General features: G+C 41.7%; 1 pseudogene; it reads right to left on the minus strand.

Moving 5' to 3' along the window:
• Positions 1-255: 255 nt before the first annotated feature.
• LOC124006031 lies at positions 256-23299 on the minus strand (annotated as a pseudogene).
• Positions 23300-27979: the final 4680 nt, after the last annotated feature.

Here is a 27979-nt window from a genome sequence, read left to right on the forward strand (position 1 = left end):
GCAGTCATACTAACTAACGCGCAACACAGTAGTTGTCAAGCATGATAAGTCCTTTTTCATCAACTCTATGAAACAGACTTGTGTTATGTGGTAAACACAATGAAGCACAGAAATAATAGTTTGATTCTCATTCTAAACAGTGAGGGGATAACAAAGAAGAAAGCACTGTATAATTATATTAATCTAGGACGTGGTTTTTCTGTCACTAGCTCTGAATAGCAGGAGGAATTTGAAGAGAAAATAACCATCACCTGTATATTTGTTCAGTTGCATGTCTTTTTGCCCAGTATTTGTCAGGAAATGATATTTTCTGATTGGAGGCTTTTCTCACTTATTTTTGGGAGAAAAACATTTTGTGGAATTAATGTATAATCTCTCTCTCTCTCTCTGAATATCCTTAGGTAAGGAAAGGGGGATACCTAGGTTGGGTTAAATGCGGAAGATATTCATGCGTTCAGTTGTACAACTGGTAGTGGCACCTCTTCAGCTGATGTTAGAAAGGAGCATTACATATTCTCATGTTAGTGCCCTATCATCAAATAAGCATTTACATTTAACAGACTGGTTCTTGTGTAAAAAAACAACTTTAGGACATTTTATTAAACTATTGAATTAACTCTTTCATCATGGGTGGTTGATTTTGGTAAAGATTCACAGTGAATGTTATGTACGTGTGTATGTGTGCACATGTCAGTGTACATTTCTGTGTGTGTCTGTGTGTGTGAGAGAGTGTGCTTCAACATTAGAGTATGTCTCTCTATCTCCATCCCACTCCTCCTTTAGTTGACGTTGATACCCCCGTCCAGCTGGTGGGAGCGGGCGATAAGTGTGTTAAGCATCATCTGCAGAAGTTCCGCCCTCATCTTGCTGATCTCCAGGACCTCCTAATGGTTCACCTTCTCCTCACGGCTGTAGTCCAGGGAGACCTTCACAATGATAATAAGAATACATTAAGATGCTCCTGTAGCATACTTAATAACTAGTCAACAGATGACAGAATAGATACGCTGAGCTGTTCACAGTGTGTGCAGATAAGGTACATAAAACGATATACAGCAATAAGATGAGTGAGAGACCAAAGACCCTCAGGCCACAGTGCTTGGCCACTGCTACCTCTAGGACCGTACTCATGCCTAAGGGGGTAGAGGAAAGGGGATGGGGAGTGCAGACAGGGACATGAGGGTGAGGGGAGGGGCAGAGAGAAAAAAAAGGCCAAATATCCAACAGGGTTGTGGGTGGCACTGGGTCATGGTTGTGTGTATGTGTGTGTGTGGAGAAGTGGTTATACTATTCTGCATCATTAATAACCCCCTCTGTGTACTGTCCCCTGAGCTTTGGTCCCATTCCCTGAGCTTTGGTCCTATTCCCTGAGCTTTGGTCCTATTCCCTGAGCTTTGGTCCTATTCCCTGAGCTTTGGTCCCATTCCCAGCTTTGGTCCCATTCCCTGAGCTTTGGTCCCATTCCCACTGTTAGTATTTAATGGGAACACGGGCCAGATCTCACACATCATTAAAACAATGATAAAAACATGGATACAATTTACACTTGTACGAATACAACGACAAAACATGTTTTACAGGCATAACCAGAAAGCATATGAATTCAAAATTCTTATTAAACCAACAGATTCAATAACTCAAACAGAGCCTCCACTAAGCTGAAACTCAAGCAAGGTAAAGAAAAAACAGCATATAGAAAATGATGGATTGGCAGACCTGAACTGGACTAAGAACACACTCACAGGAGTAATAACTCAATAGGTCACCAAAACAAGGAACCAAAAACGCTTTTCTTTGTCATCGCTTGGCTACAACAACAACAACAACAAGCTCTTAAGGTAACAAGTCGTCAAAATACATGTTCTTAGGGGGAGTGGATAATGAAAGAGGTCATGCGTTAGTTCTGCCCACTGTCCATTGTTACGGATATTTGTTTGTGTTGTATTTTGATCTGGGATCAAATCATCAGACCAATTAGCATCACAGCATGTAGCAGCCTGTTGGGTTATCTGTTGACCTAATCGCTAAGTTAATTAGCATGCGGTGGCTCTGTTAGCAGAGCTAGCGCCATCATTTATTAACGAGCTCAGCAGGGTTTTTTTTTTTACGAGGGAGGTCCAATTAGAGCAGTGTTAATGAACTAGAAAGGGGAAAAGGAGAGTGAGCAAGCCTCGTCTGTGTTTATATCGTTGTTAAACCATGTTGTGGGCTGGTGGTCACTTGGCTCTGATAAAATATCCCCTTCCTGAAAAGATGCTTGATCTTGATCCAGCATTTTGAACCACAAGTTATAGTAAATATCTAGCTATTGTCTCTTTAAACTTTAATTGAAAATTTCCTAACATTAATTGTAATTTTTCGCTCATGTCATAGCCAGTTCTGGTGATGAAAATCTGTTTGTGGTTGTACCTCGTAGGCCTGTGTTGTCTCCACTCACCCACAGAGTCGCACCCCAAAACCTGCAACATGCGTGTCTCAGCGATGGTCTCGAAGTTGGGCCCGCTCACCATGCAGTACACCCCTTCCCGCACAAAGTTGGTATAGTCCAGCTCATGACTGATATCCAGAGCTAGATTCCTCAGGTCCTTACTGTAGGCATCTGACATGCAGGGGAACCGGATCCCAAACCTGGAGCAGAGCACAGCCCAAACAATACTGGCTTATTGATGGGACAAATGGAGTGAATACTATTGCAATGCATCTCTCCTAATCTACCAATAATCTGCTACTATTAATAATATGAATAATACTGTAATATAATACAGTAATATGAAAATATACAGAGAATACAGGCAACTGCCAACATAAAGACAACATAAAGTGTCTTAATAGGGTTTTGGGCCACCACGAGCAGGAACAGCTTCAATGCACCTTGGCATAGATTCTACAAGTGTCTGAAACTTTATTGGAGGGATGCGACACCATTCTTCCACGAGAAATTCCATCATTTGGTGTTTTGTTGATGGTGGTGGAAAACGCTGTCTCAGGCACTGCTACAGAATTCCCCTTAAGTGTTTAATTGGGTTGAGATCTGGTGACTGAGAATGCCATGACACGCGGTTTACATCATTTTCATGCTAATCAAACTATCCAGTGACCGACCACTCGTGTCCTGTGGATGGGGGCCATGTCATCCTATTGGGACAGAGCCACGGTATCCAAAATAATAGTCTGAAAGCATTTTTCTATATGACCCTGAGCCTGATTGGATGTTAATTGCTTAATTAACTCAGAAACCACACCTGTGTGGAAGCACTTGCTTTCAATATACTTTGTATTCCTCATTTACTCAAGAGTTTCCATTATTTTGGCAGTTACCTGTAGCTCTCTGAGCACAATGCTTGGAAATCACTTTACTAGTCAACATACAGTATATTTGTCATGAATCTACAACCTCCGAGCTGTAAAGGAAAAATATGTATTAAAGGTTCCATGTAATACATACGGGCAGCAGGTAGCCTAGTGGTTGGAGCGCTGGGCCAGTAACTGAAAGGTTGCTAGATTGAATCTCAGAGTTGACAAGGTAAAAATCTGTTGACCTGTCCATGAACAAGGCAGTTAACCCACTGTTCCTTGGCAGTCATTGTAAATAAGAATTGGTTCTTAACTGACTTGCCTAGTTAAAATAAATGTGAGCAAGTATATTACTTGAAGGCTATGTATTGCTTCCTCTTCCTGGGATTATTTCAGTTCTCTCACTGACTGCAACCCTCTCTTTCCATCTCTCCTCCCACCTTTGTGCTTCAGACTGTACTACATTTTTCACTCTCCCCCGCCCATTCCACCCACCCCTCTCCCTGTCCCTCTTCCCTGCCTCTCTCCATCTCTCTGCCTGTATCGTTCATCATTGTAGCAGCACAGTGGGTGCTGTGCCCTCCCACAACCCTCTCCCTCTCTCCTTACCTCCCCTCTCTACCCCTATCTTTCTGTCTCCCTGTATCGTTCATCATTGGGGCCGCACAGAGGGTGCTGGCCGGCGAAGCCTGGCACGTTAATGTGGTCCTTAATGAGCATGATGTCGCCCACTTTGAAGTCCTGACACAGACCTCCTGAGGCGTTAGTCACAATGAGGGTCTTCACGCCCAACAGCTTGAAGATCCCCACCGGGAATGTGACCTGGTGAAGAAGAGGAGGGGGATGGAGAATGAGAGGAGAGAAATATAGGTGGGGAGAGAGTCAGAGAGAGAACTCAAGAGAAAGATATGAGTGTAAAGGAGGGGAGGAGAAAGGAATGGACAAGTCAACAGGAAGGGAGTTAGAGAGAAAGGGAGGGAGAGAAATAGACAAGAGAGGAAATGACGTGAGAGGTGAAGAGAATGCTACCAACACTTTATTGTACCATTATTCTCGGACAACTCTTGGACCATTCTTGGTCATCTCCAGCACCAGTAATACACAAGATGTGCAAACAATCTGCCACAAGCATGCAGCCACGACTTGTAACTCTGTCTCACACACACTTCTCTTTGGGGGGGGTTTATGAATTCAGGATCTTGATATAGAAATGCCCAATAAGGTACATATTTGGATCTTAATTTGATCACTCTGTTGCAGGAGAACTTTCCTGAAATGCAGGAAATTAAAAACTTCTAGTGTATTTCAGTGCGGCAATAAACATATGTTCATTTAAGTTTATTCACCAGAGTGAAACATGCATCCCAACAACACTCAGTATGCTCCAATAACAGCCACTATACAATACAGAACTAGCGCCAAGGCTAACTCCAGCTGCATGCTAGCAGTTTGTATGAAAGGCACCACTCACAGAGGGAGAGGAGGTCAGGGAGGGCTAACAAAGCAAGCCAGCTAATTAACCTTGCCATGCATCTCATACGGACACACTGAGATGAGAGAGATAACAGCTCACACCCTGATTGCAAATCAGGGGGAGGGAGGGAGAGAGAGAGCGCTTGTGTGAGTGTGAGTGCGATTCAACAAAACAAAACCATATTGCTTTTCTGCTATGTACTTGATGTCAAAACCCACGGATAAAAGTGTATCATAAAAGAAAGTGTATGAAAAGGGAGATATAAAATTGGTAGAAAACGAGTAACATCACCAGCCTTGTTGATATTGACTGAGTTCTCGCTGCAACATGTCTGCATTTGTTTTGTCTTTACGTAAAGTCTTGTGAGAGTGGTGCGATGTTGGTGTCGGAGGTGTCAGATACAATGACTCACGGATGGGTCCCTGGGCTGATGGAGTGTATGGACACCCTGGTGTCCCTGTCACACATACTGGACTGCTGTCCGGTAATGTTGGGAAAGAAAGGGAGCAGAACAGGGAAGACATGGAGTGGTGTGTGGAGATGAGAGTATAGTGTGTGAGATTGTGTGGTTGTGGTGGCGGGGGAAGAGAAATGAAGAGAGAGAGAGAAAAGAAGGGAGAGAATGAGGGGGCAGATGGCAGGCTGAAACCACAGCTGTATCGGTTGCATGTGCCTGGGTAAATTGAGCAGAAATCGATTTGTCGCCTTGTCTGGTGTACTGAGCCATAGGAAAGCGGTCCAACATCCACTTTAATCACACCTGTTGTTCTCTAACACCTTACACGTTTTGATGCATGCTCAGTCAGCCCTCAAGATAGGAAACCTATCTACCATGAGTAGGGTTGCAAAGCTACCGAAATGTTCTGTCATTTTGTTAATAATTAGCAGCAAATCTATAGCAATCTATTGTAAACTTTGGTAATTTACATTAATAACAAAAAAATGTATTCATATAAACGATTCATTTATTATATCTGTGCTGATATTGTTCATGAGTGTCTAGTAGATAGACCATATGGTTCAAGAGAAAATAGCTGAATGAAAAAAGCATCTAATCAACAATGGCATTATTTTCAATTAACTCTGCAACTCTTCCAACTATTGACTTTTTTCACAACTGCAGCCAGCTTGATGGCAAAACATTGTCTTATAGCAACTTACAGTAGTGAGTGGATAAATTGTAATACTTTTTCGTACTGGTCCCCCATGGGAATCGAATCCACAACCCATGCTCTTCCAATTGAGCCACAAGGGGAAACTAAATTCATGGTTTATAGGATACTGTTTTACAGATTAGTCTTTTATTTTTATTTTTTACAATTGTAAAATTATACGTGATATGGCCACACAGGGGCCACAGACACCTGTGATAATCTTAAGTACCCAAAAGTGCCACTAGATTTCTTGTGACAGATTACATAAAATAATTAAAAGAAACCAAAATTCTGGTAGTTTAATGGTAAACTTCAAAAGTTTCCAATAATATCCCGTCCCTTTGCAACCCTAACTGTGACAGTACTCACCTATGGGCTGCATCTCAAGAGTGTAAAGTTACTTCCTCTCCTTTGGGTCCTCACCTACATCTACTCTGATCTGAACAGAATTGACAGGTGAAAACAATATTGTGGATGTCAGAATAGAGAAACAGCCCATAGGTGATAAGACGTTGATCTAGAGGGCATCATTTGGTCTGTTGTTCTTTCTGTCTCCCTATAAACTGTCACCAAAGCCTCTTGCGGTGTAAGATGCTTCTGTATGTCCAATGGCGAGGCTGTAACCTAAGCCCTCCTCTGTGGTCACATTCAATTGCATTTATGTTCTCTTAACCAAAACAGTGGAAGGAAAGGACTCATGTAACTCTGGAGTGACATAAATACGCAGTGTTACAACTGATTCACTGGTTGATTGGGTCTGTAAGTCGTGACCAAGCAAAAACCTACATATAGGAAGTTGCTACATTGAAATACTTTTATATACAAATAAGACAAGCGTCACAACACAGGTGAACGACTGTTGGTACATACCTCTCATCCACTCCACATTTGGTCCAACATCCTTACAAGCTGTTTGAGAAAATGGCTTCATTCTTAAATGACATTCATTTGTACTAGTTTCTGAAAAATACTACATTTCATTGACATTTTGTTCAATTCACACCGAATGACCCAACAATGACCTCATTGCTGCCAGGGATATTTTTAAGAAAAAAGGCCCAGATCAATGGCGACCCTGTCCTAAACTTTGTTAAAATATACAGCCTTCTGCAGAGTCAGCAGTTCCCAGGCTGGTTTCAGCTATCGTCTTCCTGCCTACCACTTTCCTGATTGTGACAGAAAGTTAATGGGCCAAGGCCGGAGATGCCAGCCACTCTCTGTTATACAAATAGGAGGAGTGCTCCTTCAGTTAACATGACCTTGTTGAGCCACAATGGAGAGTTTTTAGCATAGCACACAAAAGAAAGGACCCATTTTGTTTCACTCTTTTCCTTCTTTATGATGGCTAATATAAGCAAAGCGCACACACTGGTGATGAATATTTCAAAACATCCAGTGGCACCGTAGTGGAAATGTGTAAGGGTCATAGATGAGCAGGGACTGGGTTGAATCCATGGAGGCTATGGATATTGATGGTTAAAATAATCTGATGTTTCCCTGATCTCAAAGGAAAGGGTAGAGCAGCAAGGTAAAAGAGTAGAAAGACTAGTAGTGTATAGCAAATGTCTTAATGTTGGATGTTTAAAATGTAGCTTAAATAAAGTAATATAGATAGATAGATAACATATGGGGCCTTTCGTAGCTCAGTGTGTAAGTCAGTTGGTAGAGCGTGCATCTTGTAATATCAGGGTAGTGGGTTTGATTCCTGGGACCACCCATATACATAAAATGTATGCTTGCATGACTGCAAGTCACTTTGAATAAAATAATCTGCTAAATGGCATAGATTACCTGTTCATTGGTCAGATACTCTACTTGGACTTACCTTACAGAGTGAATAGCCCTTGTAGAGATGGAATCTTCCTTGCATGAAGATGCAGGACTTGCCTTTTAGAATACCAGACAGCCCTCATGACCCAGGACTGCGAAGGACACAGAACACAAGTATATTCTGTCACGGGAGGTTAGTGATACAGCATGTCTCATGTAGGGTTAGTAAACACAAACTGTGAATCCATGTTTTATTGATGTTTAATTTCACAGAAGATGTCCGATTTGTGTTGTTCATACTCCACGCATGAGAGAGTCCTATAGAAGTCAAATACTACTGCTGTATTGAAATATACTCTGCATGGACCACTGTCGTAATGACGGGGCAGTGAGTTGGAAGCAGGTGAAACATTTTAATAAAACAACATAACCAATAATATGCCACTAACATAAGACAGTACGCTGATACACAAGAACAATACCAACTGGTGAGAGAAAATGGGAGAGTGACATATAAAGGGGAGGAGATGATGAATGTAATGGAGTCCAGGTGTGAATCATAATGATTCACAGGTGTGTATAATGATGAGTGTCAGGTGTGCATAATGATGAATCCCAGGACCGGTGGTTAGTATTCTGGCGACGTCGTACAGGAGCAGGAGCAGACGTGACAACTGTGTACTTACTTACATACAATGGGACCTATCCACCATATGCTGTAGTAGATATTCAAAATGCATGGGTTATGGAATATGAATAAGATAAGTATGTTTGCATTTGAAAATAAATAATAGAACAGATCCCAAAGCCTATATTTTATCAATAAGGCCAGAGGAAGTGTGCTATATGACCAATATACCACGGCTAAGGGCTGTTCTAAAGCACGACTCAATGTGGCGTGCCTGGAAACAGCCATTTGCCATGGTGTATTGGCCATAACCCATCAATCCCTGAGGTGCCTTATTGCTATTATAAACTGGTTACCAATGTAATTAGAACAGTAAAAACAAATGTTTTTGCCATACCAGTGTGTGGTTTGAGCTCTGAATGTTGATTGGCTGACAGCCATGGTATATCAGACTGTATCTCTCGGGGATGACAAAACATTTACTTTTACTGCTCTAATTACGTTGGTAACCAGTTTATAATAGCAATAAGGCACGAGGGGGTATGGTATATGGCCAATATACCACAGCTAAGGGCTGTGTCCATTTACTCTGCAATGCGTTGTGCCTAAGAACAGTCCTTAGCCGTGGTATATTGGCCATATAACATACCCCCTCGTGCCTTATTGCTTAAAAATACCACAGCTTTCAGCTAATTTTTATTTTTTATTTTATTTTACCTTTATTTAACTAGGCAAGTCAGTTAAGAACAAATTCTTATTTTCAATGACGGCCTAGGAACAGTGGGTTAACTGCCTGTTCAGGGGCAGAACGACAGATTTGTACCTTGACAGCTTGGGGATTTGAACTTGCAACCTTCCGGTTACTAGTCCAACGCTCTAACCACTAGGCTACCCTGCCGCCCCAATCAGCATTCATGGCTTGAACCACTCGGTTTATAATCTCACATAGATCACACATAGGCTATATAAAGTCATTCGGGAAAGTATTCAGACCCCTTGACCCCTTGACAAAGTGGTGTAATGCCACTGTGTTCTTGGGGGATCTTCAATGCTGCAGACATTTTTTGGTACCGTTCCCCAGATAGCTTCAACCTCATGGCTTGGTTTTTGCTCTGACATGCGCTGTCAACTGTGGGACCTTATATAGACCCGTGTGTTCCTTTCCAAATCATGTCCAATCAATTGAATTTACCACAGGTCGACTCCAATCAAGTTGTAGAAACATCTCAAGGATGATCAATGGAAACAGGATGCACCTGAGCTCAATTTTGAATCTCATAGCAATCAGTATTTATGTAAATAAGGTGTCTGTTTTTTATTCTGAATGAATTAGCAAAAATGGCTAAAAACCCGTTTTTGCTTTGTCATGATGGAGTATTGTGTATTGATTGATGAGGAAAACATTTAATTTAATCCATTTTAGAATAAGGCCTTAACGTAACAAAATGTGGATAAAGTCATGGGTTCTGAATGCTACCCGAATGCACTGTCGTACTCAGTAGAGCATGCAGTGTAGGAACAGTATCTGTGCTAGTGAAATAAAAGTGTAAGTCATCCGCTGACAAATGTCAACTGTCATTGTCTGTTTAGTACCCTTCTTTATAGTGGGGATGGATGATGGCTGAGACTACAGCAGAGTTGTGTTCGGTGGTATGGAGATTATGTTCATTTGATCCTGAGTTAAATCAGAGGCAATTTGTGGAAAAGTGCTGCGTAGTGAGATAGGACCTGAATAATTACAACATTGTTTAGAGAAGTGACTTTCTTCTCCTCCGTCAGAGGTTGATGGATGGCCGAGGGAAGTTTATAGGTGGAGGATGGTGTCAGTTATTACTCTGTCCATTGAAGTTACTTCAGAATCCATTCCATTGCTGCATTAACTTGGTTATGTGAGCCTTTATTTGGAAACTGCTATGTATTATGTTGTGTGGATTTGATTACATCTGACCCTATGTTTTTACAGGTTATTGGATAGGCACATTTTCTTTGATTTGTTTGCTGTTACAGGTTCACACAGCATCGCACCTGTTCACAGGCAAACACCAATATTAGTATTGTCTCATTTAGAATGTCTGCCAATCATTATGCTCTCCATTTAATTTACCTAAAAACAAGAAGTCTAGTGCTGCACTTGAACATCGATTAGTGTTTTCAATGGGCTTCTTCTCTCTGACAAGCTTAAATTAACCAGAAGACAATTGGAAAGACTGCAACACAAACCAAACCAGAAGTGAAGATAATTTAAAAAATGTCAGCTCTGTCTAATGATGATTGTCAAATAATGTTATTTCTAGGCTTCCCATTTGTTTATTTATGATGCTAATTGTTGTCCAAAACACAAAAACTTTTCTGCAAAGCCAAAGACCCACATTCCTCTCATAATAATAGGAAACTGAACATTTGAGCGCTTACGCAGACATTTAATATTCACCTCCACATGATGAATATTTAAATATGTCCATGAGATTCTAATAAGAATTCCATGTGGAAGATATTAGGGCCTATTTTTACTCCAGTTATAATATTTTATTCATGGGGCGTAGTTATTCATTCTTGGTTCATATTCCCGATAGCTGGTTATGATTTGTTAAGCCAAGCAACATTTTGACAAACACACACAGAAATCCCAAATGCATTTCAGCAAGTAAACAATAAACTACTTAGCCATTGAGGGAAAATGGACATTCCTCTGCTGTGCATAAATAAGAGCACTAGTCAGGTTCACCTGATGTTTGGGAGAATCAATGAACAAGTTAATTGGGGTGAAGTGATGTTGACAGAGAGGCGTTGCCTATTAAATTGTCAAAGGGGGGGTTGCTGGGTGGAGACTACATTATACTATCATTAGTCTCATATCAATATTATCATGACACATTATATGTTTGTGACAGTGACGTCCTCTCACCTGTGCTGACCGGGAAGTTGGGGATATCTGTGTAAGGGAAGATCTGTTTGTTGGTAACACCATCAGCGAGCAGGCCCAGGCCGGAGCCACACACCACTGCGATCTTAGTCCTGTGTCTCGTCCGGCTCAGAAGCCATTCTGTCATCTGATTGTGTCATCTGATTGTAGTCTTCAAAAGAGCAACAGCTAGGAGAGATGATACTCAGGTAATTATTTTTAAATAGACTGCCTGACTACACACCATGCAGAGCAGGTGGCCCACGGGCCAAAACAGGCCCGCAAATGTGTGTTTTTTTGGGGAGATTGAACTTTTTCGTTAAAAAAAGAGTGTAAAATCACCAGGAATTTAGCTAAAAATGTGTTTCATTTAGGAAATCTGTTCCCAAGCATTCCCACAAATAAAAAAGGCATGAAATGGTTATTTTCAAACATTTATTTTTGGGCTTAGTTGTGGTTCATTTGCAGTGTATAAATTATTATAATTATGTCCTGGCCCCCCAACCATGCACTCCGATAAAATCGGAGCCACCTGGCTGAATCTGGTTACCTAACCCTGATGTAGAGACACATTCTTAGTACCAAATTAACCCCTTGTCCCTTCCACTCAATATTTAATGTGGATAGGAAAGGATTAGGTATGAGCAATATCGTAATAATTCCACCTTACCTTCTGATAGGCTATGTGCATTTCTTTTGCCATATTGTCTAACACCTTCTATATCCTTCTCAGAACAAGTCCCTAGGTGGTAGTGACAAGCAGTCAATTCTGAATTGGGCAATTAACTGAATTAGGGAATGGAGTTAGGTATTGCTGAACTTTATAATTGGTTAGATAGAAATAAAACACACTTGCAATAGATGAAGAAGATACTGAGTGTATCCTTCTAGGAACAATATTCTTTATCATCAAAAAGGATGCAAGGAAGATGAGAACATATGTACTTAGATCTTTGTTTACAGTGCCTTCAGAAAGTATTCACACCCCTTGACTTATTCCACATTTTGTTGTGTTACAGCCTAAATTCAAAATGGATTCAATAGATTTTTTTCTCACCCATCTGCACACAATACCCCATAATGACATAGTGAAAACACGTATTAAGAAATGTTTGCACATTTATTGAAAATTACATACAGAAATATCTCATTTACATAAATATTCACACCCCTGAGTAAAATACTTTATAGAAGCACTGTTGGCAGCAATTACAGCTGTGAGTCCTGGATTGTGCAACATTTACTCGTTATTCTTTTCAAAATTCAAATAGTTTGATGATCATTGCTAAACAACCATTTTCAGGTCTTGCCATAGATTTTCAAGAAGATTCAACTTAAAACTGTAACTCAGCCACTCAGGGACATTCACTGTCTTCTTGGTAAGCAGCTCCAGTGTAGATTTGACCTTGTGTTTTAGGTTATTGTCCTGGTGAAAGGTGAATTAATCTCCCAGTACCTGGTGGAAAGCAGACTGAACCAGGTTTCCCTCTAGAATTTTGTCAGTGCTTAGCTCCATTCCATTTTTTAAATCAGGAAATCTCCCATCGTTAACGATTAAAAGCATACCCATAACATGATGCAGTCATCACTATGCTTGAAAATATGGAGAGTGGTACTCTGTAATGTGATGCATTGGATTTGCCTCAAACATAACACTTTGTATTCAGGACAATAAGTGAATTGCTTTGCAATATTTTTTGCAGTATTTCTTTAGTGCCTTGTTGCAAACAGGATGCATGTTTTGGAATATTCTTATTATGTACAGGCTTCCTTATTTTCCCTCTGTCATTTAGGTTAGTATTGTGGAGTAACTACAATGTTGTTGATCCATCCTCAGTTTTCTCCTATCACAGCTATTACACTTTGGAATTGTTTTAAAGTCACCCACTGGCCTCATGGGGAAATCCCTGTAAGGTTTCCTTCCTCTCCGGCGACTTAGGAAGTATGATTGTATCTTTGTAGTGACTGGGTGTATTGATACAGCATCCAAAGTGCCATTAATAACTTCACCATGCTCAAAGGGATACTCAATGTCTGCTTTTTTTACACATCTACCAATAGGTGACCTTCTTTGCGAGAAATCGGAAAATCTTCCTGTTCTTTGTGGTTGAATCTATGTTTGAAATTCTTGATTGAGGAACCCTACAAATAATTGTATGTATCGGGTACAGAGAGGAGGTAGTCATTGAAAAATCATATTAAACACTATTATTGCACACAGAGGGAGTCCATGCAACTTATTTGTGACTTGCTAAGCAAATGTTTACTCCTGAACATATTTAGGCTTGCCATAACATAGCGGTTGAATACTTATTGACTCAAGACATTTCAGCTTTTCATTTTTAATAGATTTGTAAAAATGTCTTTAACTGCTAGTTTGTTTGAAACAAACATATTGAATGTATGTGTCACGACTTCCGCCGAAGTCCGTCCCTCTCCTTGTTCGGGCGGCGTTCGGCGGTCGACGTCACCGACCTTCTTGCCATCGCTGATCCATTTTTCATTTTCCATTGGTATTGTCTTGTTTTCCATCACACCTGGTTCCAATCCCATCAACTACATGTTGTGTATTTAACCCTCTGTTTCCCCTCATGTCCTTGTCGGTGATTGTTTGTTGTATGTTTGGTGCAAGTTATGGTCCTTCTGTAGCTCAGTTGGTAGAGCATGGCGCTTGTAACGCCAGGGTAGTGGGTTCAATCCCCGGGACCACCCATCCACACATGACTGTAAGTTTTAAAAGCTTTGGCATATATTATTATTATTATATTATATATTATTATGTTCTGGTGTTTTGCATCCCCTTATTTTACTTTGTATATTTTGGTTTTCGGAGTTTTTGTATATTCATTAAACTGCTCCGTTTATACCAAGTTCACTCTCCTGCGCCTGACTTCTATGCCATCAGCACGCGCACATCACGGTATGTAACAAATCCATTTTTCTTTCATCATTTATGGGAAACAAATCGAGATGTGTGTATTCACTGTCATCCCTGGATCAAAGTTGTGCTTATGCTAAACCAATCCATTTAACTGGAAATATTGTCTGATGTGTGAAATATGATGAAGAAAGTAACATTTACCATTTTGTACTTACTTTGGTAAGTATGACCCATAAAGGTGCAGTCTGGTGGGGAGTTTAGAGTCAATCAAAGCTGGCGACGATAGAGTTAAGAAACTTTTCCTTGGTTGATTTTGAGGTGGGAGATAGTGTGGGGTATATTCTTTTGGGATTCCTGGAGAGAAAAAAACATGCCGAGTCACATGGAGATGTCTCCCACATCCTCGTGGGATGCAAAGGTCCGATGTGACAAGGATGCATGCAAATAATTACAGGGTTTCCTTTGAAGTCACGTTCATAGTGAAAGTCAATTTATTTAAATCGGAAATTACCTTACTACAATATTCATTAACAAATATTAAATATATATCTCTAACTTATTTGATATCAGTTTAATCAATATCACTAATAGGTTCTTTATTACAGCATAGGATTATGAATTGTTACTTGTGAAATGGGGCAAAAACATATTAATTCAGGTGGCCAAAGGTGGGTTGGTGGGGCCTCTGGTTAAATGTCTAGTGTCCGTCACCATATGCCACTATCATCCTAGTCAGCTGTTGTCTGTGACCCTTGACCTTTCATTCTGCTAACACTTGCATGTCTTCAGACACATCTGGCTCCCATCCACACATGGATGGACTTTTCAAGAGAGAGAGAGAGAGGTGTGCACATAGCACTCAACCATTTTTTGACTAGATAGTGTTGATGCCCTGAGTTCAAGGTAAAACCAGTCAATGAGTAACATTAGCTTACGTAACGTTGTTTGATGCACTTTTAGATGAGGGATACTAAGGAAGTGTACAAATCTACAGCATTCCAAGGTACAGACACATTTTCAAAACGTTAAGATGTTTAATTATTGCGTAGAAAGGTATGGGTTCAGCAAAAACGTGTGTAAAGTATTTAGTAAATCATTAGTTATAAAGAATGCTAAACAGCTAGTGGCAGGAGAAGGTATTGTAGGGGATTTATATCGATCAGGACGTATCATCTAGAGACATTGAATTAGACAGTTTGACTTGCTGGGATATGAAAGGAGTACACTGATATGGTTATTACTGTCATTAACATACCTTTAATTATTTCTCCCTGTAGGTTGAGGTCGACTTTAGTACTGTGCCAGATGTGGTCTATGGGGGGGAATACAGATAGCTGATTATCCTGATGAAAACCCAACAGATGCTGTGTGTGTGTGTGTGTGTGTGTGTGTGTGTGTGTGTGTGTGTGTGTGTGTGTGTGTGTGTGTGTGTGTGTGTGTGTGTGTGTGTGTGTGTGTGTGTGTGTGTGTGTGTGTGTGTGTGTGTGTGTGTGTGTGTGTGTGTGTGTGTGTGTGTGTGTGTGTGTGTGTGTGTATTTGCGTGTGTGTGTGTGTGTGTGTGTGTGTGTATTTGCGTGTGTGTGCATGCCTTGTTGTGCGTTGTGTATGATTTTTGGATGAGCCGTGGGATAACCTAACTACTCTCAAGGACGATTGTGTTGTCACAATGTGTTCTCTACCCAGCTCACTCTAAGCTTCTCTCTAAGCTCTCTCAAATAGTTTTGGGGGAGGACATTTGTTTCATCTTCATGGAATTTCATACTATGCTTTATTTGAATTAAAGTTAGATGTGCAGAAATCTGACAATTATTTTTCCTCATCCCTAATCTCAAACGCAGAACAAAATCTTGTGTAATTGTGTCAGATGCCCTTTGATTGGTCTACATGGACAAGTTCTGGCCTAGTTTAGATCTTATCTGTCAGAAAGGTATCAGTTTCTCTGTGGATGGTTTGTCCTCTGACAATTCAATTGTACATTTCGGTGTTCCTCAAAGCTCCGTTTTAGGACCACTATTGTTTTCACTACATATTTTACCTCTTGGTGATGTCATTTGGAAACATAATGTTAACATTCACTGCTATGCGGATGACACAGCTGTACATCTTGATGAAACATGGTGAAGCCCCAAAATTGCCCTCCTTGGAAGCCTGTTTCAGACATAAGGAAGTGGATGGCTGTGAAAGAGATGCTTGTTCTAGGTCCCAAAAAACAAAGATCTTCTGTTGAATCTGACAATTAATCTTGATGGTTGTACAGTCGTCTCAAATAAAACTGAAGGACCTCGGCGTTACTCTGGACCATGATCTCTCTTGACGAACATATCAAGACTGTTTCAAGGACAGCGTTTTTCCATCTAAGTAACATTGCAAAAATCAGAAGCTTTCTGTCCAAAAATGATGCAGAAAAATTAATCCATGCTTTTGTCACTTCTAGGTTAGACTACTACAATGCCCTACATTCCGGCTACACGGATAAAGCACTAAATAAACTTCAGTTAGTGCTAAACACAGCTGATAGAATCTTGACAAGAACCAAAACATTTGATTATATTACCCCAGTGCTAGCACTCTCTACACTTCCTATTAAGGCAAGGGCTGATTCCAAGGTTTTACTGCTAAACCTTCAAAGTATTACATGGGCTTGCTCCTACCCATCTTTCCGATTTGGAGTACCTACATGTACGCTATGGTCACAAGACGCAGGCCTCCTTACTGTCTCTAGAATATCTAAACAAACAGCTGGAAGCAGGGCTTTCTCCTGTAGAGCTCCATTTTTATGGAATGGTCTGCCTACCCATGTGAGACGCCGACTCGGTCTCAACCTTTAAGTCTTTATTGAAGACTCATCTCTTCAGTAGGTCCTATGATTGAGTGTAGTTTGGCCCAGGAGTGTGAAGGTGAACGGAAAGGCACTGGCGCAATGAACCGCCCTTGCTGTCTCTGCCTGGCCGGTTCCTCTCTCTCCGCTGGGATTCTCTGCCTCTAACCCTATTACAGGGGCTGAGTCACTGACTTACTGGTGCTCTTCCATGCCGTCCCTAGGAGAGATCTTTGTGGGCTATACTCGGATGGGGCCACAGTGTCTCCCGCCCACTCCTGTCTCAGCCTCCAGTATTTATGCTGCAGTAGTTTGTGTCGGGGGACTAGGATCAGTCTGTTATATTTGGAGTATTTCTCCTGTCTTATCCGGTGTCCTGTGTGAATTTAAGTATATTCTCCCTCCCTCAGCCCTAGGACCATGCCTCAGGACTACCTGGCCGTGCTGCCGCTCCAGTTTCAACTGTTCTGCCTGCGCCTATTGAACCCTGACCTGTTCACCGGATGTGTTACCTGTCACAGACTTGCTGTTTTCAACTCTGAATGAATGAGCAGGCAAGAGCGGTAGAGGTACTCTGACATTTACTCCTGAGGTACTGACCTGTTGCACCCTCGACAACCACTGATTATTATTATTATTATTATTATTTGACCCTGCTGGTCATCTATGAACATTTGAACAGCTTGGCCATGTTGTTATATCCACCCGGCACAGCCAGAAGAGGACTGGCCACCCCTCACTGTGCTTCTACACCTGCATTGCTTGCTGTTTGGGGTTTTAGGCTGGGTTTCTGTACAGCACTTTGAGATATCAGCTGATGTAAGAAGGACTTAATAAATACATTTTGGTTGATTGATTTCTTGAAATCCCCACCCCCAAATTAAGCACCACCCAAAACTGATACGTCCAAATGACTAGTGCCAGAACCAAAGCACCGGAACTACCGTTGCTCGTTATTCATCTCATCCTTCCTTTTGACAAATGTTAAGATATCAGTTATGTCACATTGCCTTTCCACGAGAGATTGCTTCTTCTCTAATTTGTTGAACTATGGAAAATTCTAGGCGAAAACCCTGGCATCTCGCCCAGTAAAATATTTAGTGCTCCTAATGATGATCAACCCAAGTTCTCAATTGAAGATTGTTAGGCTGCGTTTACACATGCAGACCAATTCTGATCTTTTGCCCAATTATGGGCTCTAAATGGTCAAAATACTAATTTGTGACAAAAATATCAATTTGTCTGCCTGTGTAAGGCTGCGTTTACATAGGCAGCTCAATTCTGATCCATTTATCACCAATTGGTCTTTTGACCTATCAGATCAGCTCTGAAAAATATTTGATATGAAAAGATCTAATGTGATTGGTCAAAAGACCAAATCGTGGAGAAAAAATATCAGAATTGGGCTGCCTGAGCAAACACAGCCTATATGCAGATCTAGGTGAAAGAGTACTGTATATCATGACAAGCAAAAACAAGAGGATTACATGATGGAAGACCACAGATTCATGTCTTAGGTCATTGTGGACCGATAGGCTACGTTTCTCATTCAATTTGTATTATAACCTATTTTACACCACTGGTCAACTCAATTGTGCTGATTGCAGATTAGCTGATTAGATAAAAGTAGTATCCTCTTAATGGGCTATGATGACACAAGTTGGTACTGGTTACTGTGGTGGTAATACAGGGACATAATCTGTCATTTGCTCTGTCAGACTGGCAATGGGTTTAAACTAAAGCCTATGAAACCATCACATTGCGCTTGGCAGGACAATGTCCAATCCTGGAGTCACCTCAGTGTGAGACACGAGACCAGACAACAAATAGCTGTCCTGATCCTAGAGACACCTCCAAGGTTGGGTGGTTGGGGAGCGGTAGGGGCGTCTCAGGGAACTCCCACTTAATGGCCGTCATTTTACCAAAACACACATGGAATGCTTGGGGATGAGATTGGCGTAGCCTTTAGCCGGAGCAAGGAGTCTGGGTAGCCAGGCAAAGTCGAATCCTGGATCTTCAATCAGACAATATTCTTGGCAAAGCCAAAGAACACAATGATGTTACGTGATACCACCAATTTTCATAACGCTAAACAAACCATATCTACATAGCAATAATTATTATTGCAAAATAACTTTGGAAAAACTTCCAAATATTGTCAAATATTGTAGTGCTTTAAACAGGGTAGATGGAATTCCTTGATTATTGTGGTTTGGGTAGAGCAGGTAACCTAGTGGTTAGAGCATTAGGCCAGTCACCGAAAGGTCACTAGTTTGCATCCCTGAGCGGACAAGGTGAAAAATCTGTCTGTGGCCTTGAGGAAGGCACTTAACGCTAATTGCTTCAGGGTCGCCATTGATAATGGCCGACTCTGGCCTTGACCTTACTCTCAGGGGGAGTTGAGATAAGCAAAAAACACATTTCCAATACACAATTGTACATCTGTGAAATAGGACAACTATAAGCACCCACCAAATTATTATTCTAGTCAGTCTTTCCAAATCCCACCATCACACAGATCAAATCTAACCTTGCTACTGCCAACAACCCCTTAGTCTTGGACCTTATCTTAGTATCAGCTTTACTGCCCTGGAGAAGGAGATGGACATCCTTATGTCTACAGTACAAAATGAACTCCTGCCAACTTTTATATTGCCACCATTTACAATTGGACTGAAAATAACTGTCCAGTGAAAATCTCACCTTAAAAAGCTCATAATCTGCTAACCCATACCCAAATAATGTTATTGGGTATGACAACTGGCCAAAAGCATAAATTAGAGAAAAAAAACACTTTAAAAATCCTTCCTTAAACTCTGTTTAAAAAATGCTTGCCATTTCCTCATAGAGGATGATATCATGCCACTCATTGGCTCATTAGCTGAGCCGGCCAATCATCTGTTTACTTGTCATGAATATTTGATTGACCGGTACATGGTCACACCATTCTGTTGTTGGGTTATGCCCACACCACACACTGAAAAGCTGCTTTTTAACATATTTAACTGTGATTTTTTGGAAGGAATACTATTTCACAAATATTGTCATTAATTATAGATTATATTTCATAGAGATCTGGAAACACTGGACAGCTACTTGAAGAGACAGTTTTATGGCACCAACATCTCTTCTATTTGTTTCTTTAGCTCTCTCCACTCTACACCAGTCAGTAGTGACTGAGTGCCCAGTTAAAGCTAATTAGACAAGGCAGATTGATCCTCGCCAGCATGGTGAACTCATCTCAAACCATAATTAGTGACTTGACCTATTCCATTACGCAGAGGGCAAAGGTTAATGATGCATTCAAAAGTGGGCGACTCGATGAGCAATCCATACTCTAAGTAAAAGGCCATACCTGTCGCCACGAGGGTGGCTCGATAGAGATGCAGGTGTGCAAAATGCCCCTGACGGAGTACTTTTCTGCATTAAAGACAAAAGTAAACACTGCCAATTTGGTCACAGGTAATGAAATCAATATGTAATCATGGTTGTGAGGTAGGGGGTTTCACAGTAATTACATACAGTAAACTGGTGAGGCAACTGCCTTATGATTTGGACAAAAGCTGCTACAGAAAGAAGCAGAACACCTGAAATGGAGAGAGTTAGCTGCTTTCTTCAGTTGCTTCTTCTAAATGTCTAAGTATAATATACTGAACAAAAAAATGTACATGCAACAATTTAAACGATTTTAATGAGTTACAGTTCAGATAAGGAAATCAGTCAATTGAAATTAATTCATTAGGCCCTAATCTATGGATTTCACATGACTGGGCTGGGACAGAGCCATGTGTAGGCCTAGGAGGGCATATGCCCACCCACTGGGGAGCCAGTTCCAGCCAATCAGAATGACTTTTCCCCCACAAAAGGGCTTTATTGGACGTACAGCCAAATTCTCTTAAACAACTTTGGAGGCGGCTTAAGCTAGAGATACAGTTGAAGTCGGAAGTTTACATACACCTTAGCCAAATACATTTAAACTCAGTTTTTCACAATTCCTGAAATTGAATCCTAGTAAAAATGCCCTGCCTTAGGTCAGCTAGGATAACCACTTTAGTTTAAGAATGTGAAATGTCAGAATAATAGCAGAGAAAACGATTTATTTCAGCTTGTATTTCTTTCATCACATTCCCAATGGGTCAGAAGTTTACATGCACTCAATTAGTATTTGGTAGCCAGCTCCTGACAGAGCTGGTGTAACGGAGTCAGGTTTGTAGGCCTCCTTGCTCGCATATGCTTTTTCAGTTCTGCCCACAAATTTGGTATAGGATTGAGGTCAGGGCTTTGTGATGGCCACTCCAATACCTTGGCTTTGTTGTCCTTGAGCCATTTTGCCACAACTTCAGAAGTATGCTTGGGGTCATTGTCCATTTGGAAGACCCATTTGCAAACAAGCTCTAACTTCCTGACTGATGTCTTGAGATGTTGCTTCAATATATCCACATAATTTTCCTACCTCATGATGCCATCTTTTTTGTGAAGTGCATCAGTCCCACCTGTAGCAAAGCACCCCCACAACATGATAATGCCACCCCCATGCTTCACGGTTGGGATGGTGTTCTTCGGCTTGCAGGCCTCCCCTTTTTCCTCCAAACATAACGATGGTCATTATGGCCAAACAGTTCTATTTTTGTTTCAGCAGACCAGAGGACATTTCTCCAAAAAGTACAATCTTTTGTCCCCATGTGCAGTTGCAAATCGTAGTCTGGCTTTTTATGCCGGTTTTGGAGCAGTGGCTTCTTCCTTGCTGAGCGGCCATTCAGGTTATGTAGATATAAGACTCGTTTTACCGTGGATATAGATACTTTTGTACCTGTTTCCTCCAGCATCTCACAAGGTCCTTTGCTGTTATTCTGGGATTGATTTGCACTTTTCGCACCAAAGTACATTCATCACTAGGAGACAGAACGCATCTCCTTCTTGAGCGGTATGACGGCTGCGTGGTCTGATGGTGTTTATACTTGGTAACTATTGTTTGTACAGATGAACATGGTATCTTCAGGCATTTGGAAATTGCTCCCAAGAATGAACCAGACTTGTGGAGGGGTAACATTTTTTTGTTCTGAGGTCTCGGCTAATTTGTTTTGATTTTTCCATGATGTCAAGCAAAGAGGCACTGAGTTTGAAGGTAGGCCTTGAAATACATCCAGAGGTACACCTCCAATTGACTCAAATTATATTAATTAGCCTATCAGAAGCTTCTAATTCCATGACATAATTTTCTGGAATTTTCCAAGCTGTTTAAAGGCACAGTCAACTTAGTGTATGTAAACTTATGACCCACTGGAATTGTAATACAGTGAATTATAAGTGAAATAATCTGTCTGTAAACAATTGTTGGAAAAACGACTTGCCAAAACTATAGTTTGTTAACATGAAACTGTACATTCAGCATACAATTCATCAATTGGTGTGTGTGTGATGTGGGGTTGAAGCTACGAACCCATAGGCTTGTCTCTCTCATCCCTTCCAAGCTTCTGGGAGGGAGGGTGGACAGTGAGCCTGTCCTAACCGACTTGCCAAAACTACAGTTTGTAGTTTGGTTGAAAGACTAGTTTTAACGACTCCGACCTAAGTGTATTTAAACTTCCGACTTCAACTGTATGTTTAGAAGGAGCGTGAAAGAAGTTGGCTCCCCTGCCTGTTCGGGCGGTGCTCGGCGGTCGTCGTCACCGGCCTACTAGCCACCACCGATCCCTTTTTCGTTTGTCTGTTTGTTTTGTCTTAATAGTTTCACCTGTGTCCTGTTGTATGTGCTTAATGAGCTTCCTTATTTAAAGTACGTGTACCCGCCCTTGTTTTGTGCGGGATTGTCTTTGTGTTACGTGTGTGCATTTAGGTAGAGGTGTGTAATTTTCTGGACTTGGCACCCTGTGTTTTTGGGTAGTCACATGTACTGTCCGCGCCCTGTGTTGTTGGGCTGGTCTATTTTTGTGCCATATTAAAGAGCACTTTTTCCCAGTGGAACTCTCTGCGCCTGATTCCTTCCTCACCCACCTAGTCCCGCGTGACAGCTGACTGCAGGAATGCGTGAACCGGACCGTCGGGACGCTCTGGACTGGGGACCGTCGTTGGAAGCTCTGGACTGGGGACCATCACCGGAAGCTCTGGACTGGAGAGGCGCACTTGAAGCCATAAGCGTGGAACCGGCACAGGTTGCACCAGACTGCTAACCGGATCCTCTGGTCGGATGTTGAGCAGAACACACTTGCACAACATCCCTCTCATCTCACTCTCACCCAACTTCGCCATTGCCTCCCAGATAGTCTCTGGCTCTTCCCTCTGCTCAGCCGCCAGCTCCATGTGCCCCCCCAAAAAACACTTGGGGCTGTCCTTGAGCTTTCTGTAGCTGCGAACCCTGTCGTCGTCGCTTTCCTCCATAATCTCCTTCCATCTGTCGCCAAGGAAGGGTTTCGCATCTCCCCATCACTCCTTCCCATGTCCATATTCTGTCATGTTCACTGGAATAATTATCGGACCAAGCTGCAGCGCGATATGTTTTCCACATATTATTTATTAGAAACGCACAAAACAACAAAGACAGAACGAAACAAACAACGAACCGTAACTAAGAGGTGTAGCATACACTAACTCAAACCAATATCCCATAAAACACAGGTGGAAAAAATGCTACTTAAATATGATCCCCAATTAGAGACAACGATAGCCAGCTGCCTCTAATTGGGAATCATACCAAACACCAACATAGAAAAACTAAACTAGTATCCCACATAGAAAATAATAACTAGAAAACCCCCCAGTCATGCCCTGACCTACTATACCATAGAAAAAGAAAGGCTCTCTATGGTCAGTGCGTGACATATCCAAACCTCGGTAGGAAGATTCTTTCACCCCACTCATGCATCGGTTTCCTGGTATGGCCATTCACTCCTCATCTTTCATCACTGGTTAGGGTTCTGTTAGTCTCTTTCAGCCTCATGAGCTCTGAGATGACTGGATCCTCTCATAATAACACAAAAATGGACCTTATACTGTACATAGGTTATACCATATTTACGCATGATGCCTTACAATGTCCTGTAATGTATAAAACACTATTTATCAAATGACAGAGACCTGCTAAGCCATATTGAGGAGGGTACATCAACATATGATCTTGTGTTCAGAGAAAGGTGACTCAGACTCATATTAAGCATATCTAGGGTGAAATATCTATAACCATTGATTTCCTTTCTGAGGGAGACATTGGAAACCCAGATACTAGACTCTGAAGTGATATCGCAATAAAAAGTTATTTAAAAGAAGAGAGATTTAGCTGAATGTGATGGCCGAGTTTTTCTCTCTTCAAGTTGTATGCTGTGACAAATGTGCTTGAATGTGTTTGTCACAGCGACTTCACTTTTCAATCAGTAATGCAAGAGTGAAAATAGGATTAATTTCAGTCCAGTATTCTACAGACAAAAAACAATCAGATACGGAATATCTGGTTTAATGTCATAGAACGAAAATTGTGAGTGTGTAGGTTTGTGTGTGTGTGTGTGTGTGTGTGCGCTTGAGAAATACATTTTTCTTGGAAGTTGTTTAATGTCATAAAATGAGAATTTCCCCCGAAACGGCTTAATGATCCTTAAATGGAATTTTCTGTGGGTATATCACTTAACTTTTTGTCTCAACGAAATGTCTATGTCTCAGGGGAAATTGCCTCCTTATACAGTGGGGCAAAAAAGTATTTAGTCAGCCACCAATTGTGCAAGTTCTCCCACTTAAAAAGATGAGAGAGGCCTGTAATTTTCATCATAGGTACACTTCAACAATGACAGACAAAATGAAAAAAAAATCCAGAAAATCACATTGTAGGATTTTTTATGAATTTATTTGCAAATTATGGTGGAAAATAAGTATGTGGTCAATAACAAAAGTTTATCTCAATACTTTGTTATATACCTTTTGTTGGCAATGACAGAGGTCAAATGTTTTCTGTAAGTCTTCACAAGGTTTTCACACACTGTTGCTGGTATTTTGGCCCATTCCTCCATGCAGATCTCCTCCAGGGCAGTGATGTTTTGGGGCTGTTGCTGGGCAACATGGACTTTCAACTCCCTCCAAAGATTTTCTATGGGGTTGAGATCTGGGGACTGGCTAGGCCACTCCAGGATCTTGAAATGCTTCTTACGAAGCCACTCCTTCGTTGCCCAGGCGGTGTGTTTGGGATCATTGTCATGCTGAAAGACCCACCCACGTTTCATCTTCAATGCCCTTGCTGATGGAAGGAGGTTTTCACTCAAAATCTCACGATACATGGCCCCATTCATTCTTTCCTTTACACGGATCTGTCGTCCTAGTCCCTTTGCAGAAAAACAGCCCCAAAGCATGATGTTTCCACCCACATGCTTCACAGTAGGTATGGTGTTCTTTGGATGCAACTCAGCATTCTTTGTCCTCCAAACACAACGAGTTGAGTTTTTACCAAAAAGTTATATTTTGGATTCATCTGACCATATGACATTCTCCCAATCTAGCAAACTTCAGACGGGCCTGGACATGTACTGGCTTAAGCAGGGGGACACGTCTGGTACTGCAGGATTTGAGTCCCTGGAGGCGTAGTGTGTTACTGATGGTAGGCTTTGTTACTTTGGTCCCAGCTCTCTGCAGGTCATTCACTAGGTCCCCCCGTGTGGTTCTGGGATTTTTGCTCACTGTTCTTGTGATCATTTTGACCCCACGGGGTGAGATCTTGTGTGGAGCCCCAGATCGAGGGAGATTATCAGTGGTCTTGTATGTCTTCCATTTCCTAATAATTGCTCCCACAGTTGATTTCTTCAAACCAAGCTAACACCTATTGCAGATTCAGTCTTCCCAGCCTGGTGCAGGTCTACAATTTTGTTTCTGGTGTCCTTTGACAGCTCTTTGGTCTTGGCCATAGTGGAGTTTGGAGAGTGACTGTTTGAGGTTGTCGACAGGTATCTTTTATACTGATAACAAGTTCAAACAGGTGCCATTAATACAGGTAACGAGTGGAGGACAGAGGAGCCTCATAAAGACAAAGTTACAGGTCTGTGAGAGCCAGAAATCTTGCTTGTTTGTAGGTGACCAAATACTTATTTTCCACCATCATTTGTAAATAAATTCATTAAAAATCCTACAATGTGATTTTCTGGATTTTTTTCTCATTTTGTCTGTCATAGTTGAATTGTACCTATGATGAAAATTACAGGCCTCTCTCATCTTTTTAAGTGGGAGAACTTGCACAATTGGTGGCTGACTAAATACTTTTTTGCCCCACTGTATAAGAAATAAAAGGAATGCTTGAAATGAGAGACTCTCTAACTCAAGTTGGGATTATATATAATACTCCAGATGGATCTGCTGGGAATCACTTTGGATTGCTTGAGTTTATACTTCTTAACAGGTATTATAAATGTATTTGTTTTGAACAAGTAATACATCATTTTTGCAGCTTCACCAACGAATAGTTCTAATGAATGCAACAATACATAACATGCCAAGTTAGACTAAACAAGGAAAGCTGAACCTCAAGGAAGTGTGTTGATTTAGCTGATAATGACATTGTGACGGTCTGTAGAATTCAAGTCTACAATGTCCCTTCCAACATGACACCATCCAATCAACAGCAGCTGATTGGGCAGCAGAAGGGAATTCATCTGGACCACATTCTGTAGTTGTATCCATAAAGCAAGGGCATTCAGTAGCACTTTTTGTAATCAATCACTTTTTTCACAACTTTGGTAACCTGTGTCCATTTTGGTCATTTATCCATCTTGTGAACAGAAGACAAGACAATATACGAGGTACAGTATGATTTACTCTCAACATAAGGTACATGTACGATATGTTAACATTAGGTCATGACAATAATGGTATATACCGTTCCTCAGGGTGTAACAATTAGTACTGCAAACAGCGGCAGCCCCCAAGCAGGCGGGGTTATTGATCACTACGGTGTCAAGGGGCATTGTTCCTATCGCCCCGGGGCACTCACTTCTGTTATCAAGAAGTGCTTTGAGAGGCTAGTGAAGGATCACACCCTAGACCCACTACAATTTGCCTTAACAGATCCACGGACAACGCAATTGCCATTGCACTGCACACTGCCCTATCCTACCTGGACAAGAGGAATACCTATGTGAGAATGCTGTTCATCAACTACGGCTCAGCCTTCAACACCATAGTGACCTCCAAGTTAATCTCTAAGATCAGGGCCCAGGGTCTGAATCCCTCCCTGTGCAACTGGGTCCTAGACTTACTGACAGGCTGACCTCCGGTGGTGAATATAGGCAACAACACCTCCACCACGTTGATCCTCAATACGGGGGCCACACAAGGGTGTGTGCTCAGCCCTCTTCTGTACTCTCTGATTACTCATGACTGTGTGGCTATGCACATCCCCATCCCAATCCTCAAGTTTGCTGAAGACAACAGTGCTAGGCCTGATTACCAGCAATGATGCTACAGCCTACAGGGATCAATTGAGTGACCTGGCGGAGTGGTGCCAGGAAAATAACCTTTCCCCCAACGTCAACAAAATGAAGGCGCTGATTGTGGACTACAGGAAACAGCAGAGAGAGCATGCCCCCCCCTTCCAGATCAAAAGGTTCAAGTTCACTGAGGACCTGAAATGGCGCAACAGTGTCTCTTCAACCTCAGGAGGCTGAAGAAATTTGGCTTGGCCCCTAAGACATTCTATATCGACCATTGAGAGTATTTTGTTGTGCTGTATAGCCGCCTGGTACAGCAACGACACCGCCAGCAACCGCAGAGCACTCCAAAGGGTGCAGCGGTCAGCCCAACATATCACCAGGAGCACATTGCCTGCCCTCCAGGACAACTACAGCTCCCAGTGTCACAGAAAAGCCAAGAAGATAATCAAGGACCTCAGCCACCCGAGCCACGGCCTTCTCACCTTGCTTCCATCTAGAAGCCTGCATCAAAGCTGGGACTGAGAGACTGATGAACATCTTCCAGGCCATCAGACTGATAAACAGTCATCACCTGATGTCCTCCGTCCAGTACCTTACCCTGAACCTTAGATCGTGTCACTAGCCAGCTACCACCCAGTACTCTACCCTCAGAGACTGCTGC

This window comes from Oncorhynchus gorbuscha, linkage group LG19, assembly GCF_021184085.1.
Source record: "Oncorhynchus gorbuscha isolate QuinsamMale2020 ecotype Even-year linkage group LG19, OgorEven_v1.0, whole genome shotgun sequence".
NCBI classification, from domain to species: Eukaryota; Metazoa; Chordata; class Actinopteri; order Salmoniformes; family Salmonidae; genus Oncorhynchus; species Oncorhynchus gorbuscha.